General features: G+C 41.0%; 1 protein-coding gene across 2 annotated transcripts in view; it reads left to right on the top strand.

Annotated features, from left to right (window-relative positions):
- Window positions 1–6,372, top strand: part of LOC309807668 (interferon regulatory factor 6-like) — a 490,462-nt gene that overhangs the window by 465,297 nt on the left and 18,793 nt on the right. The gene's annotated exons all lie outside the window — the stretch shown is intronic.

The raw sequence follows: 6,372 nt of genomic DNA, 5'->3' as shown, positions 1-6,372 counted from the left end.
GTCTGTTCACGGGATATCAGCCCTCCCCCACTGTTAACGTATCTCAGATGTCTACACTTTCTTCAGGGCTGTGACGTATGTGCTGGTGCAGAAAAGGGGGAGGTCTTTGGCAGAGGACTCAAGATCAAGAGAACAAGATGGACCGGCCAGACTGCTCCCACTTGATGTTAGGAAGATAAGGTGGCCATGTAGTTAGAATTCTGCAGGGGAACATAGCCTATAAAGTCTATGGGTTTGCAGATCCACAACTTTTATTTTTTCAGTAATGCCAACCAAGCTCATAAGAGACTGACATATAATCCAGAATGCCAGTCTACTCGTTTTCAATGGGGGATAAAGCTGGTCAGTGACCAGCATGGTTAAGTCCAATAACCTGGACATAACCATGTATGATCTCAACCAGTAACTCCTGTATCTGGTTTCTAATGACAATTCCAAGAACATAAGACCCACTCAACATTTAAATCCAAATTTTCAGATGACTCCAAAGCTAAATGGAAATGATTTGATATTGAACTCTAAATCTGCATTATCTAGACTATCTCTTACCCAGTTGGGTAACCCAGAATCGACAGTAAAAGGCTCCTGCTTTCCCAAAAATCACAGGGCATAAAAATGAAAAGCACTGGAAAGGCAAGACCCCCAGTGAATTTGCAAAGCTGCTTTTGTGTCTTTTTCTTTTTGACCTTGAAGCCAGGAGAAATTCTAAAAATACAAATGTATTAATTTTTAAAACTTGACTTTACTGAATATTGTTCAGATCCCCAAGCCTACAAAAATAATTTTATTTTTTAAAAAATGCTCCCTCTTCAGACTATACTACAAAGCTACAGTAATCAAGACAGTGTGGTACTGGCACAAAAACAGAAAGATAGATCAATGGAACAGGATAGAAAGCCCAGAGATAAACCCACGCACATATGGTCAACTTATCTTTGATAAAGGAGGCAGGAATGTACAGTGGAGAAAGGACAGCCTCTTCAATAAGTGGTGCTGGGAAAACTGGATAGGGACATGTAGAAGTATGAGATTAGATCATTCCCTAACACCATACACAAAAAGAAGCTCAAAATGGATTAAAGACCTAAATGTAAGGCCAGAAACTATCAAACTCTTAGAGGAAAACATAGGCAGAACACTCTATGACATAAATCACAGCAAGATCCTTTTGGACCCACCTCCTAGAGAAATGGAAATAAAAACAAAGATAAACAAATGGGACCTAATGAAACTTCAAAGCTTTTGCACAGCAAAGGAAACCATAAACAAGACCAAAAGACAACCCTCAGAATGGGAGAAAATATTTGCAAATGAAGCAACTGACAAAGGATTAATCTCCAAAATTTATAAACAGCTCATGCAGCTCAATAGCAAAAAAACAAACAACCCAATCCAAAAATGGGCAGAAGAGTTAAATAGGCATTTCTCCACAGAAGATATACAGACTGCCAACAAACACATGAAAGAATGCTCAACATCATTAATCATTAGAGAAATGCAAATCAAAACTACAATGAGATATCATCTCACACCAATCAGAATGGCCATCATCAAGAAATCTAGAAACAATAAATGCTGGAGAGGGTGTGGAGAAAAGGGAACCCTCTTGCACTGCTGGTGGGAATGTGAATTGGTACAGCCACTATGGAGAACAGTATGGAGGTTCCTTAAAAAACTAAAAATAGAACTACCATATGACCCAGCAATCCCACTACTAGGCATATACCCTGAGAAAACCATAATTCAAAAAGAGACATGTACCAAAATGTTCATTGCAGCTCTATTCACAATAGCCCGGAGATGGAAAGAACCTAAGTGTCCATCATCGGATGAATGGATAAAGAAGATGTGGCACATATATACAATAGAATATTACTCAGCCATAAAAAGAAACGAAACTGAGCTATTTGTAATGAGGTGGAGAGACCTAGAGTCTGTCATACGGTGTGAAGTAAGTCAGAAAGAGAAAGACAAATACCGTATGCTAACACATATATATGGAATTTAAAAAAAAAATGTCATGAAGAACCTAGGGGTAAAACGGGAATAAAGACACAGACCTACTTGAGAATGGACTTGAGGATATGGGGAGGGGGAAGGGTAAGCTGTGACAAAGCGAAAGAGAGGCATGGACATATATACACTACCAAATGTAAGGTAGATAGATAGTGGGAAGCAGCCGCAGAGCACAGGGAGATCAGCTCGGTGCTTTGTGACCGCCTGGAGGGGTGGGATGGGGAGGGTGGGAGGGAGGGAGATGCATGAGGGAAGGGATGTGGGAACAGACGTATATGTATAACTGATTCACTTTGTTATAAAGCAGAAGCTAATAAAAAATAAATAAATAAATAAATAAATAAATAAAACACAAAAAATACAAAAATAGAAATGCTCCCTGCCTCAAAGGAGTTTACAATCCCTTAAAGGAGACAGATGATTCAATAGATCAGAAATACAGATACTATGTGAACACCAGTAAAACTGCCTAATCCATAAAGAGTCGGGGAGTAGGTATGGTTGGCCAAGTTTATCAGAATTTATGATTCTAGGGCTGAATCTTGAACACGGGTAGAAGTTAACCAGGTGAGAAGCGTGGGTCACGATACTCTAAGCAGAAGAAGCTTTATGGGCAAAGGCAGAGGCTGAAAAGCACAGTGCTTAGGGGACCTACAAGCAGTTCAGCTTGCGTGGAGGCAGCATGAGATCAAAGTCTGGGCTTGTAAGTAGGAACCATGCCAAGGAGTTTGGACCTGATTCTTAGAATACTGAGAACCACTGAGAGATTTAAGCAGGTTGTGATGGGATCAGATGTAAGTTTTAGAAAGAACCCTCTAGCTGCAGGACTGAAAAGGGTTTGAAGGGAGGCAAGGCATGAAGATAACACATAGTCTCTATATAATCCATATAATAGTGTCACCAGGGTCTGAACTAAGGAGGTGGCGGTAGGGATAGAGGATACAGGTAATGAACGAGCCGTTAAAGACGCTGACGTGAGAAAGCTTGATGAGGAACTGATTCCTTGAAGAAGGTGAGAGAGAAATCAAGGATGATTCCCTGGTTTAGGGTTTGGGAGACTGGGTGGGGGGTGATGCTGACCACTGAGATAGGAGCAGGTTTAGAAAGATGATTTCCCTTTGGAAATGTCGGATTTCAAATGCCTGTGGAAGGCCTAGGGGAGAATGCCCAGCATGCCCAGGGCAGTTTTTTATCCCCACTCACCTCTCACATCACCTGAGGGACTCTCCCTGCCTGCCTCCAGCCTGGAAGAAGGTCCACCAGATTACTGACATCTCTGCCCTGTGGGCAAGGACCAATTTCTTTTCATTTCTGTATCCCTGCTCAGGCTTTAGCACACAGTAGGTCAATGTGTATTTGTTGAATTGTCTCAAATTTACAGAAATACACTTCTTGGGGAATGAATAAGTTGCTTTTACAGATGGAAGACCAGAAAAACAGCTATGAGCAGAAGGCCAAGGAGACACTGCAGAAAGTGCTGGAGGAGAAAATGCGTGCAGGACAGCAACTGCAGAGCAAACAGGTGTGGGGATGCTCCATAATCCTTGGGGCTGGGAACCCTGGGGCAGTCTGGGTGGCAAGGGAGCCAGCTGCACAACCCCCTGGAACCCCCAAGGCACCACCCTCTCCTCTGATCTCCCTCAGCGGTCCCTGGCCGAGCACAAGTGTGAAGAGTGGAAGAGCCAGTACGAGAGCCACCCCCAGCATGCAACTGTCCCCTACCCTGCCAGCCCAGTAATCATGAATGCCGTCTTCCTTCTCTTTTTTACAATGTGGTACATATGGATTTTTTAAAAATGAGATTTAACCAGCTTTTAAACCTTTCTTCTTTCTAACAATATCAGTACTCTCTGACTCTCCAAATGCGCCTTTTCAAGTGGATTTAATTTATGGAAAAATCACCCTTCATACTTTCCCTTTCTTTTTTAAACCTCCCCATGGTAGTGTAATGTAGTAGAAGGAGATTTGGCCTGGGAGTTTGGACACCAGGGTTCTAGCGGCAGTAACCCACAGTTACACACGTTATATTATTAAAGAAAAAAAGTCACTTACAGAAATGTATGAGGCCATTATGCACATACACACAAATATATATTCACTCATATATCCATAAAAAAGTAGTCTGGAAGGTTCTATAAAATGTTAAAGGTGTTCATCCCAGGGTGGAGGAGATATACGTTAACTATATTACCCTCTTAAATTTTTACAGTAAATATATATTACTTTTATAATTTAAAAAGCCAAACTTTTCATTTTTAAAAACCTAAAACATGAAAGAAAACTGGAAAACCAACAAAATTAAAACAATCCCTAAGTCTGAGGCAATGATTTTTGTATCCGAGTACAAGTGATGAATGAAAATACTAAGAATGGTGTGTGACACCTTAAAGTATAGAAAAAAATACAGTAAGGCAAGTAGGCATTAAGATAATAGAATATAAAGTTACCCAGATATATTCAGACAATGGACTACTATTCCAGTAATAAAAAGAAATGAATTACTAATATGAGCTACACGGATGAGTCACAACAACATGAGGAGCCAAAGAAGCCACGTGCAACAGGGTACTTATTGTATGCTTCCATTCATATGAATTTCTAGAATAGGAAACACTAATACATAGTGAAAGAAAGCATGTCAGTGGTTGCCTGATGCCAGGCCTGGGAAACTGACTGTAAAAGGACAAGAAGGAACTTTTTGCAGGTATTGGAAGTGTTCTGTATCTTGACTTTGGCGATGACAATAGAGATATACACATTTGTCAAAACTTATCAAATTACATGCTTAAAATGGGTACACCTTGTTGAATGTAATTCATACTTCAATAAAGTTGATTTTAAAGTTAAATTAAAAGTCACCTATGGGGACTTCCCTGGTGTCACAGTGGTTACAGAATTCGCCTGCTAATGCAGGGGACGTGGTTTCAAGCCCTAGTCTGGGGAGATCCCACATGCCGCCGAGCAACTAAGCCCGTGCGCCACAACTACAGAGCCTGTGCTCTACAGCCCATGAGCCACAACTACTGAGCCCGTGTGCCACAACTACCGAAGCCCACGTGCCTAGAGCCCATGCTCCACAACAAGAGAAGCCACCACAGTGAGAAGCCGGCGCACTGCAACAAAGACACAATGCAGCCAAAAATAAATTAATTAATAATAATTTTTAAAAAAATAGTCCCCTAGACGTCTGAGTGAGACAGAGTTCCTTTAAGCTTTCAGTCCCAGCTCTTCTCTGAAGCCTCCCCTCATTCACCCTGGCAGCATGTGACCACTTTGCATCTCTTTAACACCTTATATTTATCGGTTCCATTCAGATTTGATGCTTGAAAAGTTTTGTATATTTTATGTCTATCTTCCATTCAACTTGGTTCCTCTAAGGCAGGAACAATCATCTCTTTCATAAATTGAGACCATTACAAAAACAGAATTATGTTCCCTTTCCTCCCAATCAGGGGAATTTGAAGTAGGATTGATGAAATCCTGGAAATCATAAGCAAAAATGTCATTTCTGCATTTTTATGGCCACAGGGTCCTGTGTTTTCGTCAGATTCTGGAAGATATCACAGAGCCCAACAATGTTAAGAATCTCTGCTTTGAATCCATGTGCTTTCACCCAGCTCTGTGGTACAAGGCACCCTGCCCCTGGGGCAATCTGTCTGTGGTCCCTGCAAAGATGATAAACCCACATCAAAGACACTTACTCTTCTGCATGTCAGTGGACTCTACTGCCATCTCTTCCTCCACAATGACGTCACTATCGCCATCTTCAAGATTCATTTCTGTCTCATCTAGAACACTGTCTTCTTCCTCTTCCTCCTCCTCATCTTCCTTGGAGACATCCTTTAATGTGGCAAGTAGTCTGTTGTAACCAGAAACTTGTTCTGGTTCACTCTATGCTTCACTTTCAGAACTTGAAGTATCTATAAACTCTCTGACTAAAAGGAAAATGGGGATTTTAAAAACAAAACTTATACTGTTCTTGTTGCTACCCCACGACTATCATCAGGCCCACAGTGGAACCAAGTTCAGACTTTTCTAAATAAAAACTAGCTTTTCTGCAAATATGCAACCCTATCTATTCAACCAGACCTAGCACCAAATTTGTTTAAAACAGCTAATCTAGCTATGATTCTAGAAGCGCTTCCTCTTCTTTGAACTGCTCATGTTCCACATGGGAAGACAGCAAACTAAACACATGGAGCTTTAGGTTATAAGGCGATCTAACCTATGTGTCAGACATTTGGCACCTTTAAAGGAGCAACAGGAAAACTTACAACAAAAAAGTGTACTTTATTTCTGAGTCTGTGGTAATGAAATAAGACCTTTGATGATTTTGCACTCTATTTTATGTTAAGC

This window comes from Mesoplodon mirus (genome assembly GCF_964341445.2).
Source record: "Mesoplodon mirus genome assembly, chromosome: 7".
Classification (NCBI taxonomy): domain Eukaryota; kingdom Metazoa; phylum Chordata; class Mammalia; order Artiodactyla; family Ziphiidae; genus Mesoplodon; species Mesoplodon mirus.
The sequence above is the reverse complement of the archived record's forward strand: the minus strand, read 5'-3'. Positions and strand labels throughout refer to the sequence as shown.